Source organism: Salvelinus namaycush, chromosome 8 (genome assembly GCF_016432855.1).
Source record: "Salvelinus namaycush isolate Seneca chromosome 8, SaNama_1.0, whole genome shotgun sequence".
Taxonomy (NCBI): Eukaryota; Metazoa; Chordata; class Actinopteri; order Salmoniformes; family Salmonidae; genus Salvelinus; species Salvelinus namaycush.
Genome location: NC_052314.1, coordinates 40,287,366 through 40,309,905, shown reverse-complemented (window position 1 = coordinate 40,309,905; position 22,540 = coordinate 40,287,366).

Here is a 22,540-nt window from a genome sequence, read left to right as displayed (position 1 = left end):
ACTTAGCTTCACTTTGTGCAGAGCTAGAGGCTGGAAGCACATGCTGGTGGAATCAGGTTCTGTACCACCTACAACAAAATACACAACAATTCACAATTCAACCACAGCATTAATTGTATTGATCTATGACACTGGCTAGCTTAGAACACCTAACATAGACATTTTAAAATGATCAGCTAGCTAGCTAGCATCACTACATTGGCAGCAAGATTGCTAACCAGCCGAGAACCAACTTACCAACCATAGACGATTTATGCACATTGTTGCACATCATTGCTACCAACATACAAACAGAGGGTGAGTAAGCTATATCAGCAATTACACTTTTAGTAACGGAATGTTTTCCAGGAAAGAGTGGAATGTATGGCCAACAGATTGAGCTACTGTTATTTGCTAAAGTTAGCTAGCTTACATTAGTTAAAGATAAAATGAACAAACAAACATGTTTACTTTGCTGAAGGTAGCTAGCTACCAGTCTAGCAGTGACTACCATGGCATAGATTCAATTGATTGGCAGTGTGTATCCAAAAGATAGCTATACGAGTTAGCTAATGGCTTTCAGAGTTCAATACAGGACTTTAGCTAGCTAGCTAACTTAGTCCAGATAGGCTAGTAAGCTAGCTAACATTAGGTTACCTCTAATCAAGAATCTTCTGTTTTGTGAAGGAAAAAATGGTATAGCGTTACTGCTCAGCTGGCGTCGAAATAGATTACTCATCAGTTCAGCCTGTAAGCATCATTCTTGATAGTTGCAAGCCACTGGCAGACAAATATACACAGCCACCCAAATTATTATTATTATTATCTTACACACGCTAACACAGCTGTTGAATTACATCATGACACATCTCTCCAATCACAAGAACAATCAGATGCCCTGATGACTAATGCTCACTAATAAGTTGGTGGAGTGGGTTCGTGACAGTCTATGTGTACCAGATAGGCTACTTGTAATGCTATTTATACAGTATGCTCTAACACAGAACACCAGAGCGACAAAGACCTGTTCTGAATGGATGGTGAGTGGGCAAACTTAAGTTCAGCATAAAGGCCTGTATACAGACAAAGAGAATGATCATACAGCATGAACTTGCTAAAGGAAACAGCCAGAGTTTCATAGTCTCCACCAAAAGTTACAAATTTGCACCATTCTCACATAGACACATTCCACATTCTTTTATGTGATGTTTTGTTTTTATTTGTTTAAAATCATTATTTTTTTTATTGCAAATGGGGCTCCAGCATTTTAGCTAGTTATTTACGGGACATGGAATGCATTGCAATATAATAGAGAACATTATAAACATTGGACTGGGTACTGTTTGTAAACCCTGCTATAAACACAGGGAGAAAAGAAAAGAGGGAGAGAGAGTGGAAGAGAGGGAGAGAGAAGGGGGGGATATGAAAACAGAGAGAGAGGAGATGTTGAATGAGAGGTGTATCTCTCCCTCTTCCCCTCTTTATTTTCAGAGCAACATGCTCACAGCCACAATGAATCCATCAGTAGTCAGGGCTAATCAGGGCTAGTCATCCGAGACGATGGAAGTCAAACGCAAGCCCACAAGATCTGCCTTTAAACGCAATGTTTTACCAACAAACTTTCCCTGCCTGGAACACATTAAGGCCCAAATAAATGTCCTGGGGCCGGGGTGTGCGTGTTACATTTGCTAGGCTGTGGGGAGGGGTTGCGTGCCGTCAGCAGTGGAAAGCAGAAAAGACATAAATGTGAAATGGTGTGGGTTTTTTTTGTTTAATTTTTTCTGGGTTGGCAATGTAATTATTGCGTGATGGTAATGGCTGACAGATTGACTGGCTGAGCAGGGATCCACCGAGGTGTAATACTCAAGCGGTCCTGCTCCACCAAACACATGTACACACACACACACAAACTTGAACACTCAGGTTAGGACCGTATCTGGTCACATTATTTTAAGACTCCATTTGCAGTAGGCTTGGTTGGGCCTAATCAGGGGTTAATGATACACCCATGGGAGCTCGTCTGACCTTTGACTCGGGCTAATGTAGCCTCTGAAGCTGGAGGGGTGAGGGGTGGTAGGGGTGCTGGTTACGGATCCAGTGGGGGAGAAACTTGTTCACACGTGAACCTGACCTCTCTCTTTCTCCCCACAAACAAAGACACACAGCTGACCTAGACAAATTGTGTACCTGCATGTCCACACTTTGTGGCCACTGGCCCTTTTTTACTGAGATTCAATCTGACAAACAAAAGGTCTGTGGACTTTACTTCTGCAACATAAAATATTTAAAATGATTAATCTTGAGTTGACAGAATAGAGACAAAGATGATCATAGCTAGTGATACCAGAGGTATGGAGATCCTGTATGCTTGATTGGACAGTCGTTCAAGCAGTCGCAAAATGCCAAGATGATCTTGAAGAGATTCCATCCATCCACTCAGAGAGCTTGTCTAGTGGGTTTGTGTAAAACAGGTTATAAAAGATGTTGCATATCAGAGACAAATAGACAGGACTCCTGTGATCTCTTTGTTGGTATAATGTAACTCTGCCAACCATACACATCATCCACACAAACTTAAAAAAGGCACTGGGATTCATTCCACACAATGTAACTCTGGAGGCTGAACACCTTATACTGGAAAAATGTACTGTTAAGGACCGTTCCACACTCTACTTATGTAACCATAATCTTCAACTCCATTACTATGTAATTGCTAGGTAATTATGCCAAATTAAATGCTGTTTTTATAGTAATTAAAGCATAAAGGACCCTAGTATAAGAGCTGCTGGAATGCAAAGTCCTAATGATATATCAGTGAAATAAAGGGCGTCAACAACCCCATACTGATTTTCATTGCTGCTCCCGTCCCTCCCTTCTATTCTCCTAAATTATGTCCCGCTAACCCTCTAACCCCATGTCTTGCCCCCATCTAGCCCCCTGACTCTGACTTTCAAGGTGGTGAAAGCCACCCCATAAACCCTACTCTGTTCCAGGCATGCTGAGTGTGATGATTGGCTCTGAGTTATGGTGCCTTTGTCCTGGCTCAGGCCAAGACCAGACAAAGGGTTAATATAGGGCCCAACATTCCTGATCACAGCTAACTGAAGGGAGGAGAGGTGGCCATCTTATAGTTACTTAAGACATTGAACAGGATCTTAATAAGCACTTACAAATGTGTTAAATATTTTACGAATTGGAAGATGTACACAATTGTGCACAATTTTCGGGGACCAGTTTTGACTCGTGAGCGAGCACTACTTTCAAAACTATCGGCTGAAATTATACAAAACCTTTATAACGCATCGTAAAGTAACACCTGGTGTCCAGATGTACACACCTACTAAAAGAACCTTGCAGGGGGTCCAGAGGAACTGTGTTACTGAGGTCGGCTGACTCTCCAGGGATTTGTCTTCGACATAAATACTGGCAGACCAGCCAGACAAATGCAGATATCTGGTTACATTATCGCAGCTTTCACGGCGAAAGCAAACAAACGGAGGAAGACGTATGCTATTATCTCATGCTATGCACGATTTGTTGCAGTAGCTCAGGACATTTTTTAAACCAAAAGTCTCTTTTCCACTGGAGGTTGTGCCTTTTCCCACTGTGAGAAATACATACGTTAAATAAACTACATGGTCCAGCTTTGGAAAGCTACTCAAGTCTTTTCATGAAAACCACCAACAAACACCATGGTGGCAGTGGGCTGTTTCTTACAGGACAGAGATAATACAGAGTGTCTGCTCTCTGCCAGAACCCTGCCATACCTTTTAGAACCAGCCTGTCCTTGGACAGAATACCCACTATTTCATTCTACAGACACACTGCCACCGCAACGTGTGTAGACTTCACTGTGAAATGATTGGTTATACTGTAAGCCCTTTCCCAATGATGTAGAGAGAGAGAAACAAATCATAAAAAGGAAAATAGTAACACAAGAGGAATAAAATACACAAGAATGTAGCTAAAGTGTTTTCAGAAAGTATTCACACCCCTTGACTTTTTCCACATTTTATTGTGTTACAGCCTGAATATAAAATGGTTAAACTTTTGATTTGTTGTCACTGGCCTACACACATTACCCCATAATGTCAAAGTGGAATGATGTTTTTTTTTTTTTTATTTTTTTTTATTTTTTTTACAAATGAATTTAAAAAATGAAAAACCAAAATGTCTTCAGTCAATATTCAACCCCTTTGTTATGGCAAGCTTAAATAAGTTATGGAGTAGAAATGTGCTTAACAAGTCGCATAATAAGTTGCAGGGACACATTCTGTGTTAACAGTGTTTAACATGATTTTTGAATGACTGCCTCATCTCTATACCCCACACACAATTATCTGTAAGGTTCTTCAGTCGTGCAGTGAATTTCAAACACAGATTCTGCTTGAAAATCTATGGTAAGACCTGAAAATGGTTGTATCGTAATTATCAACAACCAATTTGACAGAGCTTGAATCATTTTGAAAATAATAATGGAGAAATGTTGCATAATCCAGATGTGGAAAGCGCTTAGAGACTTACCAAGAAAGACTCAAAGCTGTAATCACTGCCAAAGGTGCTTCTACAAAGTATCGACTCAGGGGTGTGAATATTTATGTAAATTAGATACTTCTGTATTTTATTAATATTTATCAATACATTTCCAAATATGTCAAGAAACATGTTTGCACTTTGTCATTATGAGGTATTCCCGTCAGGAAGTCCATGATCCAGTTACAGAGGGAGGTGTTCAGTCCCAGGGTCCCCATCTTGGTGATGAGCTTGGCGAGGACTATGGTGTTGAACACTGAGCGGCAGTCTATGAACAGCATTCTCACATAGTTATTTCCCCTCTTCTCCAGGTGGGAGAGGGCAGTGTGAAGTGCAATTGAGATTGCGTCATCTGTGGATCTGTTGGGGCGGTATGCAAATTGGAGTGGGTCCAGGATGATGGTGTTGATGTGTGTTATTACCAGCCTTTCAAAGCACTTCATAATTACAGATGAGTGATTCGTTGAAGTTAAAACCCCCTAGAGTCTATTGACACAACGGTGCGTCAATCTAAGTAACATAATAAAAAAATCCCCATCAATATCCGTCAATTTAAGGTAGAGATATTTCTGCATGGGCTGTGTCTCAATCCACCACATCTGTTTATGTTGCCCTTCCACATCTGCAGTGGAAAGTGGCAGAGCTACAGCTCTGTTTGTCAGACCAAGAGACATCCCGAAAATCGGTCTTCTCGCGAAAACGTCCGTAGCATTCGAACCCGATTCAAGACCAAATAGAGGATGGCGAGACCAAGTCAAGACCGGGAGGGGGACAAGGGGTACAAGACCGAGTCAAGACCGAGACCAGCAAAATGCGAGTCCAATTCAAGACCATGATTGTAATTTTGTCAAATCACCACCATAGTCCAAAATGTCCAGTATTTCTGTGTTCATATTTCAGAACAATGTATGGATTCTTTAGGCATTCAGAATAGTGAAAAAATGCATGCTGAGGGAAAATTATTACTAACCCAAACACAGTGGGGAACAATGGGCCTTCTATGCCATCAGAGAAGAGCTAAGGATTTATAAAATAATGATTATAATAATAATAATAATTAATCTATTAATTTAAATGTTCAGATTTTTTTCAGTTTTTGTTGGAAAGGAAAGGGTTAAAAAAACATGAGCTGGATTTCAGAATAATAGTTTGTGTGGAGGTGCTGACTAACGGCGAATAAACTATCAAAATAAAGAAAGTCGCACACTCCATGTATAATCTCCCAGCAATTAAATGGGTATTTACCAACGTTTCGGCATCACTGTGCCTTCCTCAGGGTAATGTCATGAAAGGGTTTACACGGAAGAGAAAAAAATTGGCCCAGTGTCGCCTGGGTTTGGCCGGAGTAGGCCATCACTGTAAATACGAAATTGTTCTTAACTGACTTGCGTAGTTAAATAAAGGTTACATTAAAAAATATATATAAATCACTGCGCAATAGCGAGAATTAGTTTTCCCACGGTCTAGCTAGCTAGCTTTTGTTGTCGGCTAGTTACCAGCAGCTGCAGCAGGTGTTATCAAAGAGGATGCTGTTGCCAATTTGTTAGCTTCTCCCTTTTCAAGAACAACTTTCAACTAGAAGTGAAGTTTCAAATTATTATAATTTGGTGAGTGTGATACATTGTAACATTTACAGTGGAACTGACAGCATTTTAGCAACATTAAGTCTTATTAAAATTTGTTCATATATACCCCCAGGAAGAATATGACACTTAAAAAAAATCTGACAAGCGACCACCTAGATATGGTCATTTTCACGTTTGATAAATTCTTGGAATGTTTAGGAATTACGTATACTAAGGCATTTGTGAAAATTCTATATAGAGTGGGAAATTATATATAGAGTGGGAAATTGGCCGTGCGTTTGGAGAAGTAATAGAAACTGCAGTAAATAAAACCGAATAAAAACATCTGTCTTGTCCAGGACCAGAGTCTACACAGACCGGTGCGCTATAGCCAATCAGAGCTACAGTGGACCTTCATACAAACAAGCCATTTGCCACATGGGCCTGCCATCATTCACTTTGAACTGGATTGTGTGTTTACAGGCAATTGCAACTTTAGAATATTAGAACGTTATTTGCCAAACGCCCCGAAATACACCTGAATGGATTTCTGTAAACATCACGAGAGTCCTCTTACATTTTGGGAACTTTACAGTCCTATTGATCAAACAACCATGAAAATGTAGTCTCTGTCCCTCAGTTATGCACATCACAACAACAAGATCAACAACTAATGCTAGCGAGAGCAAGATGAGTTTACAATCCAACGAGGGAACATTAGATAAACGCTCTCAAAAGTTGTCCGATCTTAAAGCAAGCGCATCTACTCACGACCACAGCCATAAACACAGTCCAGTTCAAAATAAATGGCACAGATCCATATAGATCTGTGTAGAGTACAGGAGTTATGCACATTAGAATCCTACTCTGGTGCGTTTTGCCCAGAACAAAATCTCTTGCATATTTTGTTTTGTTTCGGTATGTTGCATTGAAAGTGGCTAATATTACGTTGATTCGATCACAATTGCCACAGTAATTGGGAAACGTTGATAGTGTTAACTGGGAAAACTCTAGAAAGTTGAGTGAAGTTCAATCTTGTGGTTCTCTCCATGGGCCCTGCCTAAAATGAGGACATCTGTACTCTCTATTGAAGTAAATACCTAGGCTTTACTATGGGCTCTGGGCGAAAGTAGTGCACTATATCTGAAATAGGGTGCCATTTGGGACACAGCCATGTAAAAGCCCATGACACTCAACCATATCAGGAAAGAGAGAAGGGCGGAGAGATTATAGTTCAGATCCAAAAAGGCAGTGTCCTACCTGGGGCTGCCTGCATTTCCACCAGTCCCCCGGCTGCAATCAGGGCCTCCATGATCTTCACATGGTGCTCTGGGTTTACGTCCGCACTGCAGGGAGAGGTACAGGCAGGGTCTGAGGTCAAATGAAGGGACAGATATGTCAAGAGTTCAAGCATGAGGAGAACACGGTCACGGATGTAAATATGAGAGAATGTCATTCTTCCTATAACCATAAAAGCCATACGTATGGTTGAACTGCAGTAGCAACTGGAACCAATTGGCTTCTTCTAGAAAGAGTATCTTGGTCATGAACCAGGTCACATGAGTGAAGGAGGAAAAGGAGGAGGTGGGGGATTTTGAGGGGAAAAGGCCCAGGTCACACCATGGGATGGTAAGCTAATGTCTCTGGCAGACAGAATCCTCTGGTTCTCCTCTCTCTCCCGCCTCCCCTCTCTCTCTATTGGATTTTGCCTGGTACTGGGTGAGAGAAAGTGTTGATTTACTTATGTATTTTCTATAATTCAAGTCCTGTGATGGATACATATGTGACCTCTCTCTCTGAGGAAGCTGATGACCTCTCTCTCTCTGAGGAAGCTGATGACCTCTCTCTATTTTTGCCTCCCGTGCGGTGCTCTCCCTACAGGAGTTTGACAGGCCACAACTCTGACATGAAATACAAGTGCCGAAGAGCGAGATGATGTCATGTTTACGCTATGGTTACTATGTACAGTAAACTATATGGTGATATTTGCATGCAAACAACACTAAACTCACTATTCACAGTACCCTGCAGATGACTGGATTACATTTTCATCTTCCTTCCACAGTTAATCTGATTTCAACAACTATTGATCTTGAACTACTTCTATGACCTATTACTACTTTACACTCTATAATCTCTGTTGTCAGAATTCTCTGCCTGGCCTAGAGCTAAAGGGTTAAGAAGACTTCCTCCCTGCCCTGCCGTTCCTATCTACTTTCTATCCAATGAGTTTATGTCTGAGTACCAAACGGTAAAAGGTAGTGCACTACAAGAGACTGAGACATACTAAACTCCCCAGTAAAGGTCAGACAAATAGACTCAGGTTGGCCTCCATCTGGTTCTCTGGTGGTTATGGTCAGAGGGCTGAAACACCATGGGTCAAGTTTATATCAACAACACAACGGAGTGACGGGCCAGGGAGAGCAATGCATTCTGGGATAATCCAGCACGCTCACTCCTCCTGGTGAGGGAGGAGGGGAACGGCTACACAAATATCACAGGTTCTGCCTCATTGACTGTGATCTCATTCCAGTTTTGTGTGTAAAGAGAAGCCAGAAACAGACTTTCCTCACTGATTCAGGAGCAATTCACAGAGCAATTCTCCCAGTGAGCTTTTGCAGTGTATGTGAAACATAAACAGCATGCTCAACAGGTTAATGCTTTGCTTGACCATTTCAGCGTACGATTTACAATGACAGGATGTTAACATTACCACCGAGCCAAATATTACTGCATACCTTTCCCTTTAGTAAACGCAGCTCTATCAGTTCATGCCCAAAGGCCTACAAGTGCACAGGGAATTCTAAACTTCCTCTTCTTCCTCTAAAATAGACTTGAGAGTGTACATGAAGAGGATAGGAACAGTATCACTATCAAATGGTCACTATCACTATCAACAACAACAGCAACATGAAAACATAATTGAAGCTGCTGGCTAGCATGTTTTTATCTTAAAGCTCCAGGGTAACATGCTTTGTTTACATTTTCATTAGTTGACTGTAGCTGCAAGCCACATGTCAGTATACAGTATACCTGAGAATATAACATGCATAAGACCCATTTTTAAAATGTTTCCTATACATGTCGACAGTACACTCTTAGAAAAAAGGGTTCCAAAAGGGTTCTTCGGGCTGTCCCCTTAGGAGAACCCTTTGAATAACCCCTTTTGGTTCCAGGTAGAACCCTTTGTGGAAATTGATCGACATGAAAATGGTTCTACCTGGAACCCAAAAGGGTTCTTTAAAGGCTTCTTCTATGGAGGCAGCCAAAGAACCCGTTTAGGTTCTATATAGCACCTGTCTATCTAAGAGTTCAGCCAGCCACACCATTTCATCAGTGCACCAATCAGTCTTACCTGAAGTGGGAGTGTTTGAAGATGGTCTCACTGAAGACCTGGGCTAGAAGCCTGGGGCTGGCCTGGTTCTGAGCTTCACTCTGGGCCACCTTGACCAGGTGTCTGGTGAGGTGCACCAGGAGCTGGTGGTTGGCCTGGGGCACGCTGGGGGACTCCAGGATCCTCTTCAGCTTCTCGCCACAGTCCTCCATGCTCTGAGTTTCTGGAGTAAGAAGACAGAGAAGGGAGAATGAGTACAAGTGTGTATTGTATTTGTATTTGTGTGTGTGTGTGTGTGTGTGTGTGTGTGTGTGTGTGTGTGTGTGTGTGTGTGTGTGTGTGTGTGTGTGTGTGTGTGTGTGTGTGTGTGTGTGTGTGTGTGTGTGTGTGTGTTGGGACAGAGAGCCAGGCACTAGTAACATAACACACACATACTCGGTTCTTTGAATATTTGAGAGATATACTGGGAGATTTGAATAAAAATTCTAGCCTCCCCAACTGCTGCACTGCTGTCTAGCATAGCAACATGTAGTCCATACATACATGGATTTTGCTCTGATGGGACAAGTTATAAAGACCATGTCTTCTGTGTCCGTGGATGTTAGTAAAAGCAGCTAACACAGCAGGAGTCTGGCTGGCCTGGGATCAGGCTCAGCTCCTTTGTGTGTTGTCACAGCTCAGACAATAATGTTTGGAGAGGAGCAGACATATTGATGCTCTCACCACAGGTCTTCTCTTCATTCTGCAAACAAGATGACATCTGTGCCTCTCCCCTGCTCTGTCTAGGCAGCTAGGGCTTCTTTCAAGGAAGCCACATAGCTACTATCTATTCTAGATTCACTTCTGTAGTCTGCTTAACGATGTTTTGTGACCAGCCTTGATTTGATGCTGTTCCCAAGGAGAAATCATCCATAACAACGACTCTGTACATAAGAACTCACACAGTATGCCCACTGGGCAAAAACAAGCTGAAATAACATTGTTTCCACGTCATTTCAACCCCAAAATGAAATGTGATGACGTTGAATCAACGTGGAAAACTGATTGGATTTGAAAAAAGTCACCAGCGTAAGGGAATTTGTGACTCGTTTCAGGAAATTAGGCGTATGTTGCGCGTGACTACTTTTATCAAAATGCGTTTTTTGGGCAGAAATGCCTTCTGGAACATGTGAAATTTCATGTGCCTTAATGACAAACTTGTATGTCATCTGTACAAATAAAATTGTTAAATCACGAGCCTAGTTTGTTTAGCCACGGAAAAAGTCAGCAGCCTTCCCGCTAGCCATGATTGGCTGACATAATGAGTGGGCTGGACATGCCGCGAGATGAGTTTGGATTGGTCTGCCATGTAGCACGCCTCTGTCTATAACATGAGCTGATCAGTATGTGTAGGTAGTCCTTTCTAACGTGGCTTTTTTGAAAGATATCACGTAGTAGAACTGTATAGGTGTTGCTCTCCACTTTCTGGAGGACCGAGTTTTGAAATCAGTGGAATTAGAGTATGATAGCTAAGGAGATGGATACAATTCTGAGTTTGATTGCAAATATGCAGACAGAGTCAAAAAGATAACACAGAAGGCTGTTGTATAAAACACCTGTCTCCGGATTACATCTTCAAACTAAGAGCAACCATGGCATCCGTGACAGAGAGGGAGAAGTGTTCATCCATGTATACAGGTAAGATTTAGCTATCTAAATACTCCACTATTCAAGCAACTATTTCAATCGAATGTTTATGAAGTCCCTGTGACAACTGTTGATATCCAGAGCGAATATACCAGCTATGCCTATCTACTCCAATTTCAGAGCACTTTCGTCTGAGTGTGCCAGAGCGCAGAATAACTGACGAATTTACGAACGCTCAACACCCATTGAATATGGCCGGTGTCAGTACCCGTTGGCAAAAAAGCGTAATTAAATTAAATTGCTGCCAGCAGCACAGTTGCAGTCACCAACGCTCTGGATAACATAAAAACAGCCTAACCAGCTCTGCTAGGGTGAATAAAATGGTCCGAGTGAGCTGTTCTCTCATGTGTCTGGAAGTAGCTAGCAAGCTAGCAAACGTTAGCCAGTTAGCTTGGTGCTTGACTGCTGTTGTTAGGTCAGAATGCTCGGATCAACCCTACTCCTCCGCCAGAGTGCTCTGAACGCTCCGAGAGCGAAACGCTCTGAATTTACGAATGGACAATCTGACAATGCTCTGAGGTTACTGAACGCCCAGAGCACACTCTGGCACTCCAGATTTCATTTACGAACATACCCATAGTATATAAGTATATCTTTGGTTGTTTAGTACATAGCCTCACATGTGAATCCTTAAAGAGATGGGTGGGGCTAAAGCTTAAGAGGGTGTGAACGATGCTGAATGGGTGTAGACATAGAGGGGCTCTCCAATAGTAGTACCAAAATATTGAAAGGCCATTTTCTCTAAAGTGAGGTTACTTTCAAAGCAAAATTACTTTCCCAATGTTCCTCAACTTTAGTGTATGAAATACCATTTTTTAACTCTGAGTCTCTACTTTTATCCAATGTCGAGACAGCCTACAGGGACGAGGTGAGGGCTCTGGGAGTGTGGTGCCTGGAAAACAATCTCTCACTCAACGTCAGCAAAACAAAGGAGATGATCGTGGATTTCAGGAAAGAGCAGAGGGTGCACCCCGCTATCTACATCGTTGGGACCGTAGGGGAGAAGGTGGAAAGCTTCAAGTTTCTTGTCATACACATCACGGACAAACTGAAATGGACCACCCACACAGAGGCGCAACAGAGTCTCTTCAACCTCAGGAAGCTAAAGAAATTTGGATTGGCACCTAAAACCCTCACAAACCTTTACTGATGCACAATTGAAAGCATCCTGTCGGGCTGTATCACCGCCTGGTATTGCAACTGCACCACCCGCAACCACAAGGCTGTCCAGAGGGTGGTGCGGTTGGCCCAACGCATTACCGAGGACAAACTACCCTTCCTCCAGGACACCTACAGCACCCAATGTCACAGGAAGGCCAAAAAGATCATCAAGGACATCAACCACCCAAGTCACTGCCAGTTCACCCTGTTATCTTCCAGAAGGCGAGGTCAGTACAGGTGCATCAAAGCTAGGACCGAGAGACTGAAAAAACACTTCTATCTCAAGGCCATCAGACTGTTAAACAGCCATCACTAGCAAATTAGAGGCTGCTGCCTATAGGCATAGACTAGAAATCACTGGCCACTTTAAGGAATGGAACACTAGTCATTTTAATAAAGTTGACATATTTGGCATTACTCAAAAAAAGTATTTATAAAGCCCTTCTTTCATCAGCTGATATCTCAAAGTGCTGTACAGAAACCCAGCCTAAAACCCCAAACAGCAAGCAATGCAGGTGTAGAAGCAAGGTGGCTAGGAAAAACTCCCTAGAAAGGCCAGAACCTAGGAAGAAACCTAGAGAGGAACCAGGCTATGAGGGGTGGCCAGTCCTCTTCTGGCTGTGCCGGGTGGAGATTATAACAGAACATGGCCAAGATGTTCAAATGTTCATAGATGACCAGCAGGGTCAAATAATAATAATCACAGTGGATGTCGAGGGTGCAACAGGTCAGCACCCCAGGAGTAAATGTCAGTTGGCTTTCATAGCCGATTACTCATGTATATACTGTATTCTAAACTCGCAAAAAAAGAAACGTCCTCTCACTGTCAACTGTGTTAATTTTCAGCAAACTTAACATGTGTAAATATTTGTATGATCATAACAAGATTCAACAACTGAAACATAAACTGAGCAAGTTCCACAGACATGTGACTAACGGAAATTGAATAATGTGTCCCTGAACAAAGGGGGGGTCAAAATCAAGAGTAACAGCCACTATCTGGTGTGGCCACCAGCTGCATTAAGTACTGCAGTGCATCTCCTGCTCATGGACTGCACCAGATTTGCCAGTTCTTGCTGTGAGATGTTACCCCACTATTCCACCAAGGCACCTGCAAGTTCCCGGACATTTCTGGGAAGAATGACCCTAGCCCTCACCCGCTGTTCCAACAGGTCCCAGACTAAAATGTAGCTTTTTGGCCATCAAGGTAAACGCTATGTCTGGCACAAACCCAACACCTCTCATCACCCCGAGAACACCATCCCCACAGTGAAGCATGTTGGTGGCAGCATCATGCTGTGGGGATGTTTTTCATTGGCAGGGACTGGTAAACTGGTCAGAATTGAAGGAATGATGGATGGCGCTAAATACAGGGAAATTCTTGAGGGAAACCTGTTTCAGTCTTCCAGAGATTTGAGACTGGGATGGAGGTTCACGTTCCAGCAGGACAATGACCCAAAGCATACTACGAAAGCAACACTCGAGTGGTTTAAGGGGAAACATTTAACTGTCTTGGAATGGCCTAGTCAAAGCCCAGACCTCAATCCAATTGAGAATCTGTGGTATGACTTAAAGATTGCTGTACACCAGCGGAATACATCCAAGGAGCTGGAGCAGTTTTGCCTTGAAGAATGGGCAAAAAACCCAATAGCTAGATGTGCCAAGCTTATAGAGACGTACCCCAAGAGACTTGCAGATGTAATTTCTGCAAAAGTTGGCTCTACAAAGTATTGACTTTGGGAGGGGTTAATAGATATGTACGCTCAAGTTCTGTTTTTTTGTCATATTTCTTGTTTGTTTTTTTACAATAAAAAATATGTTGCATCTTCAAAGTGGTAGACATGTTGTGTAAATCAAATGATACAAACCCTCCAAGAAATCTATTTTAATTCCAGGTTGTAAGGCAACAAAATAGGAACATCCCAAGAGGGGTGAATACTTTCGCAAGCCACTGTATATATAAACTCAGTAAAAAAAGAAACGTCCTCTCACTGTCAACTGCGTTTATTTTCAGCAAACATATGTAAATATTTGTATGAACATAAGATTCAACAACTGAGACATAAACTGAACAAGTACCACAGACATGTGACTAACGTGTCCCTGAACAAAGGGGGGGTCAATATCAAGAGCAACAGCCACTATCTGGTGTGGCCACAAGCTGCATTAACTACTGCAGTGCATCTCCTGCTCATGGACTGCACCAGATTTGCCAGTTCTTGCTGTGAGATGTTACCCCACTCTTCCACCAAGGCACCTGCAAGTTCCCGGACATTTCTGGGGGGAATGGCCCTAGCCCTCACCCTCCGATCCAACAGGTCCCAGACGTGCTCAATGGGATTGAGATCCGGGCTCTTAGCTGGCCATGGCAGAACACTGACATTCCTGTCTTGCAGGAGATCATGCACAGAACGAGCAGTATGGCTGGTGGCATGTCAGGATGAGCTTGCAGGAAGGGTGCCACATGAGGGAGGAGGATGTCTTCCCTGTAACGCACAGCGTTGAGAATGCCTGCAATGACAACAAGCTCAGTCAGATGATGCTGTGACACACCGCCCCAGACCATGACGGATCCTCCACCTCCAAATCGATCCCGCTCCAGAGTACAGGCCTCGGTGTAACGCTCATTCCTTCGACGATAAACGCAAATCCAACCATCACCCCTGGTGAGACAAAACCGTGACTCGTCAGTGAAGAGCACTTTTTGCCAGTCCTGTCTGGTCCAACGATGGTGGGTTTGTGCCCATAGGCGACGATGTTGTCTGGTGAGGACCTGCCTTACAACAGGCCTACAAGCCCTCAGTCCAGCCTCTTGCGGACAGTCTGAGCACTGATGGAGGGATTGTGCGTTCTTGGTGTAACTCGGGCAGTTGTTCTTGCCATCCTGTACCTGTCCCGCAGGTCTGATGTTCGGATGTATCGATCCTGTGCAGGTGTTGTTGCACGTGGTCTGCCACTGTGAGGACAATCAGCTGTCCGTCCTGTCTCCCTGTAGCGCTGTCTTAGGTGTCTCACAGTATGGACATTGCAATTTATTGCCCTGGCCACATCTGCAGTACTCATGCCTCCTTGCAGCATGCCTAAGGCACGTTCACACAGATGAGCAGGGACGCTGGGCATCTTTCTTTTGGCATTTTTCAGAGTCAGTAGAAAGGCATCTTTAGTGTCCTAAGTTTTCATAACTTACGGTTACCGTCTGTAAGCTGTTAGTGTCTTAACGACCGTTCCACAGGTGCATGTTCATTAATTGTTTATGGTTCATTGAACAAGCATGGGAAACTGTGTTTAAACCCTTTACAATGAAGATCTGTGAAGTTATTTGGATTTTAACAAATTATCTTTGAAAGACAGGGTACTGAAAAAGGGCCGTTTCATTTTTTGCTGAGTTTATAATATTCTACTGTGTCTTAGTCATTTAATGTTTACCTATCTTGCATTACTCATCTCATATGTATATACTGTACTCTATACTGTTCTACTGTATCTTAGTCCGTTCCGCTCTGACATCGCTCGTCCATATGTATATAGTCTTAATTCATTCCTACTTAGATTTGTGTGTATTGGGTATATGTTGTGTAATTTGTTAGATATTACTTGTTAGATATGACTTCACTGTCAGAGCTAGAAGCACAAGCATTTCACTACACTCACAATAATAACATCTGCTAATCACGTGTATATAACCAATAAAATTTGATTTGATGAAAAAAACACAATTAAAAATTTTGCTACATAAGACAATCGAGCCGGTCGGTCACATTTAGTATTTTTTTCACCCAACTTTTAACCTAAATCCAAAGACATTTTTACATTTTTTGTTGATTTCATGTTGAATTCACGTTAGTTGACCACAACCATAATGTAAATCAAAATTAGACGTTGAACTGACATCTGTGCCCAGTGGGTATGTACCTTTACTGTGTGCTTTTGGAAATTGACTAGTTATGTTCAGTTCAATCGAGTAACAGGTTTAACTGAATGAACAACAGAAACAAAATGCAAATATGAAAACGTATTAAAATAGTTTGGGGTATGGCCTTGTCTTCGAGGGTTGATCAGTGGAGCCAGATGCTGTGATGGCAGGTAGCCCTATGCGGAGCTGACATTCATCCACTCACCCTCTTTCCTTCACTCACTCATTCCCTACCACTTTCTGTCACTAATTTCCTCATTCACAAACTCCCTTAACAGGGGTGGAAAGAGTACTGAAATATCGGACTCAAAAAGAAGTAGTGTTACTTTCATGAAATTCTACTAAAGTATGACTAAAATTACTAACTTTGAAAAATACTCAAAAAAGCTACTCAATTACAGTAAGGAGAGTAGTTCCAATTAGTTACTTTACACATCTGGTTATTCAGCAAGCATGGTGAAGTTGCATTATTGTGCCGTGCTCACAGGCTATAAGCTAGTAGGTGAATGACATTCTGCACATGGTTAATAGTAAAAGAGGAGGAGAGCCATTAAACTATGCTGACAGGGCCGGATTAAGAAATCACAGATTGTGCAATATTAGTAGGTAATATATACACTGCTCAAAAAAATAAAGGGAACACTTAAACAACACAATCTAACTCCAAGTCAATCACACTTCTGTGAAATCAAACTGTCCACTTAGGAAGCAACACTGATTGACAATAAATTTCACATGCTGTTGTGCAAATGGACTAGACAACAGGTGGAAATTATAGGCAATTAGCAAGACACGCCCAATAAAGGAGTGGTTCTGCAGGTGGTGACCACAGACCACTTCTCAGTTCCTATGCTTCCTGGCTGATGTTTTGGTCACTTTTGAATGCTGGCGGTGCTTTCACTCTAGTGGTAGCATGAGACGGAGTCTACAACCCACACAAGTGGCTCAGGTAGTGCAGCTCATCCAGGATGGCACATCAATGCGAGCTGTGGCAAGAAGGTTTGCTGTGTCTGTCAGCGTAGTGTCCAGAGCATGGAGGCGCTACCAGGAGACAGGCCAGTACATCAGGAGACGTGGAGGAGGCCGTAGGAGGGCAACAACCCAGCAGCAGGACCGAATACATACTGTACATATGCACGCACCACTTTTCCATTTCTTAATTTTTTTCATTTCACTTCACCAATTTGGAATATTTTGTGTATGTCCATTACATGAAATCCAAATAAAAATACATTTAAATTACAGGTTGTGATGCAACAAAATAGGAAAAACGCCAAGGGGGATGAATACTTTTGCAAGGCACTGTATATACATATATATTATAGACTAAATAACATGTCCAGTGGCACACTGACTCACCAATTGACGATGAAGCCATAGGCTACTTGTCGTGGCAATAGCCTATCTCAAGAAATATAATCCATAGATGGCAGTTCCCAATCAAGTTAGGACTGGCAGGCATTGCCAGTCAAATTGACAGGGTAAGAGGTTTCAAACCGTTCTATGGATTATATGTTTATGGCCACAACGCAACAAGCTGTATATTTGGCTTCAACTGCAGCCCTCTTGAGAGCGGGCTCCTGAGTCCTCCTGTGGTTGGCGGTTGCAACAAAAAAAATACTAAATATATACTTCATATATAATATACACTGTATATATAATATATACTGTATATATTTCCTTTTTTGTTTTATTTGTTTTATTATGGGCCTGGGCCCAGGGGCTTCAGCCCTGGTAAACCCCTGCATTAATCCAGCCCTGTGTGCTGATGACTATAATGTTTGTAATACTAACATATACATTCCACTATGCCCAGCAAAGATAATTACATTGTGCTTACTGAATTAAATTAAATCGATCTAGCCATTCAGACCAGACTTACTGATTGAACCTCTGTATTAACTACATAATAGGTACTAAAATCTAATGCAGCTAGCTATCTTCATTCACACATAATCGACATGAAGGTAGCAGAATGTGATCCATATTGACCTATAAGAGTGGTGCATTTGGACCTCGCAGGGTTTTCAGTGTTAAAACCCATGTTTGCGATTGATCCCAATAACTCAGTGCTCTGGACTTTGTGAATTTTAGCTGAGAGTGGATGAGTGTTTGAGTTGAGCCTTGTGTGTGTGTGTGTGTGTGTGTGTGTGTGTGTGTGTGTGTGTGTGTGTGTGTGTGTGTGTGTGTGTGTGTGTGTGTGTGTGTGTGTGTGTGTGTGTGTGTGTGTGTGCGCGCGCCTGTATTTTAGCTGCAGACAGAGCAGAATGCAGCACCATAAGTGTTCAGTATAGAGGACCTCATGTCTAGTGATAAGGACTTCTCTCCTGTTAGCTGCTCTTGTTGCCTGGCTGAGGCTGGCCTTTCTCTTAATGAGTTCCACCCACGCCTGGGGCCATTAGCGCTGGCCTGGTTAAGGCTGGCCAAGGGTGCTTATATGAGATAAGTGTCTTAGGGTCAGGGGTCAAAAGTTAGCAGGGCCGTGCACATACCTTTCAGGGGGCAGGTGTTAAAAATGTAAAAAGGGTAGCCAGACTTGGAAACAGGCGCATGTGAGCTCTGTACAGGGCAGACCAAAGGACAGAGTAGGAGTGGGTGATGGCAAACTTGACAACGTCACAATAACTTTGGGGAAGTGGCTTCAGAACAACAACAAAAACTGTATACAAAAAATATATAATTATACCACCACCCAAAAGGGCACTTGAAGAGTGGGAGGGCAAAGTGGCAGGTGCTTGGGCGCAGGTGACGGAGGAGGTGGTGGCAGGGCAACGGTCATGTGTGTGGAGATGGAGTGTGTGTGTTTGTGTGTGGGTGTGTGTCGGGGGGCTGTGTGTTGGTCAGAGCTGTTAGATTATATATGGTTGGCCAATCCGCCTGATCTGGTAGAGGTCAGCTGTGTTGACCTTCTCTCGTCTCGCCACCACAGACGCAGCCGATGACCGCTACCCACCCAGACCCCCTGGTCTCCCTCCCCCAAAATTCATCCACATCCCGTCTGGAGCTGTTATTGCCCTTCCCTGTCCCCTCGGTCTTCATGTCCCCCCTCGGTCCTCATTAATACGATCTGACCCTGGCTCAATAGAGGACAAGGCTGGAACTTGGCCTGTCCATCTGACCCTGAGAACCTACTGGACACTGGGAATGGGCACAGAGGAAGGGGGGAGGACCTTTGGGTGCCACTGATTGGTCGAGTGGCTTTCCATCTGTCCCTAAGGACACTGGACAGCCCCGGGAGGATCGGAGGATGGAAGGAAAGCAGGATGGACGGAAAGGAGGAAAGAGGGTAGACGTGGGTGCTATAGGGCTGCAGACCGGTCTAATGGCTTCCCATATGGACCTGACCTACCTGGCACAAGGACACTGGGCAGCCCAGGGAGGAGGGAGAAAGGGAGGGTTAGAGCTGGGTGCTAGGCAGACCTGGGTTCAAATACTATTTAGGGTATTTAAAAATAAACATTTGTAAATAAGTATTTAGGTATTTTTGGGGGTAAAATACAAGTAGTTGAATATTGGAATGTATTTGGAAATACACAAATACACTGACTCAAATACACTTCCATGCACTGAACCCAGGTATTTGAAAATAGTATTTATCGGAAATTATTTGAAAATACTCAAATACACAGAAAATAAGTATTTAAATAACAAAAATTCAAATACACATGTATTTGAACCCAGGTCTGGTGCTAGGACAGCTGACCGGTCCAATGGCTTTCCTGGAAGTCTGTATAGACATCAGTTACCTAACTATAGCTACCTCCCTTTGTTCAGTCCAGATGGGCATGGTCTGGTGGGAAAGCTGGCCCTTTGCCCTGGGTTCTTAGAGAGGTCAACCTGAATCTGGATTATGCCAATAGAATGACTGACCACTTCTCTTGTCTGAGACAGACAGACACAAAGGGATGAGACTGAGACACTTGGTCGGAGTCTGCTGAAGTTATGGTTACACAGTCAGTCGCATGGTCGGTCAGACTGACCGTGACCCTCCCCGCCGGCTGGTCAGTTGGTCTACCTCGCGGCTTGTTACAAAGGAGATAGAGAGGGAGCGAGAGAGACAGAGACATAATACTTGGTACATTTAGAAATTACTCTCAAAGTAATCATATACTTTGCACCCGTTTGGAGTAAGAAATCATGAATGTAATTACGTGTAAATGTCTTGTTTCTTTGTGGATTTCTGTCAGAACCAGGCTTTCTTGGAAAGGTTGTTGGGCCATTTTGCGGCACGCTTGTAAGGCTATGATTGTCCAAAAGGGGTCCCCACCCGTCTCCTACTGTTGCTCTCCTCTGCCGTCGCCCGGCATCCGGCGACCCGTCGTGTAGTCCTGAACAGAACTACAGAACTCAATCTGCTTCCACTCGCTCTGGAAGATAATTATTTGAAGATAGGCTAGCCAGCCGTGTCGATAGTTCTCAGCGGTGATGAGAGTAATAGAATAAAATGGTTTGAGCAGAGTAGTAGAATGGTCCCACTTAAATTCACTTTTATAGATACTTTACTTATGACAGCTAATCAGCCGTACCAGTGATTGTCCGGGAGGTGACGTTATTGTCTCTACCTCGTGTTGAGATTTCAGAGAGGACAAGACCATAATAAATCAGTTGCTAGAGTTAAGTCTCAGAACCTCCTCTCAGTTCACACAGACACAATAGAGTTCTAAGAACCCTATTCTGTTGCATACAACAACCATTTGATGTAATAACAGTATTATGACATCTTCTTGTAATTTCTCCACGATAGCTATCAACCCCCCAACAGTTCCCTCCTCCCCCCTCTGTGGGTGAGAGAGGGTCTGGTTGAAGTCATCCATTGCCAAGCTGACCTATTTGGATCCTCACAGGACAGTCATGACAGTCCCCTCCTGGTGGGTTCAATCTTGGAAGGATTCTGCAAGTTGCAACCCACCACAAGAATGACCATAGGGTGTCCTGGTTTGTGTATCATCATGACAGTCCCCCTCTGGTGGTTTAATCTGGTAGGATTTACGAAAGCTGCAGACCCACCACAAGAATGGCCATGGGATGGCCATTCTTGTTGTCCAGGCCTTCTTGTTGTCCAGGCCTGTTGTCCAGGCTGGTGGATCTAGGCAGTAACTTAGACAGACGTTAATAATGCACAACACTCACAAAATACATAATTACATGTCTTCCCCAAATGAGCATTGTGGCACAAACTTATGGTTGTATGGGGAACACAAACAAAAGATATACAAAATATAGTGACCACACCTTAATCATCTAATTGGACTATATTATATATACATCCATGGTCTTGGCTAGATGACTCTATCATGGAATTTTGTCTAATGGCATATCTAGGGCGATCCTACCTAGCGGTGTGTTGCTTAGCGCACTATCCTAAATGGATAACTACATGATAAGTCTACAGCAGTAAGGCACTAGCTTCGGACAGTCTACACTGCAGGAATGACCTATGAACCTCTGGGGAGAAACTGGTGATTCATGTAGCTGTAGAGTCAAAGGGGCGTCAGGGTCTATTTTCAACTTTACCAAGACTGGTATTTTGCTCCGACCCTTAAGTGATCCTAGTATAAAATTCTTATTAAAGGTTCCATTGTGCACAAGCGCACATGCCAAGGGCAAGAAAACCAAGTATCCTGGTAGGCTGCAACCTGTTCCGAATGAGTCTGACGTCATCAGATAATTTCCATGTCAATGACCGTGTGTCAATAAGAATCGGTGCCGACCTCAAGCCATATGCCAAGGGGGCCTGTAGTGGTTTTACTACAAGTCAATGTGTCTTACACCATTGTAGTGGCGATACGTATGAAGGAGTCTATTTCATAGCTTTGTTATCCACGGAGGAGCTAACCTCACAATGGAAGTACTCTATAAGCACTGAACCAGTCGTACGTGGTGTGATCATGGTTCATGACTTCTAATAACTTTCCTCCTGAATGGAGGGTTCTATTTATTAGCGGCATGTGTGTTTTAAAAAAAAATCTAATTTTTGGACCTTTATTTAACTAGGCAGGTCAGTTAAGAACAAATTCTTATTTACAATGACGGCGTACCCCGACCAAACTCGGACGACGCTGACCCAATTGTGCGCCGCCCTATGGGACTCCCAATCACAGCCAGATGTGATTCAGCCTGGATTCAAACCAGGGACCGCTGCGTCACTCTGGAGCCCTTATGGATTGGGGGTAGAATCTGTTCAGGAGCCTTTTGGTCCACGACTTGGCACTCCGGTACCGCTTGCCGTGCAGTAGCAGAGAGAACACTATGACTTGGGTGGCTGGAATCTTTGACAATTTTACGGGCCTTCCTCTGACACTGCCTGGTATAGAGGTCCTGGATAGCAGGGAGCTCGGCCCCAGTGATGTACTGGGATGTACGCACTAC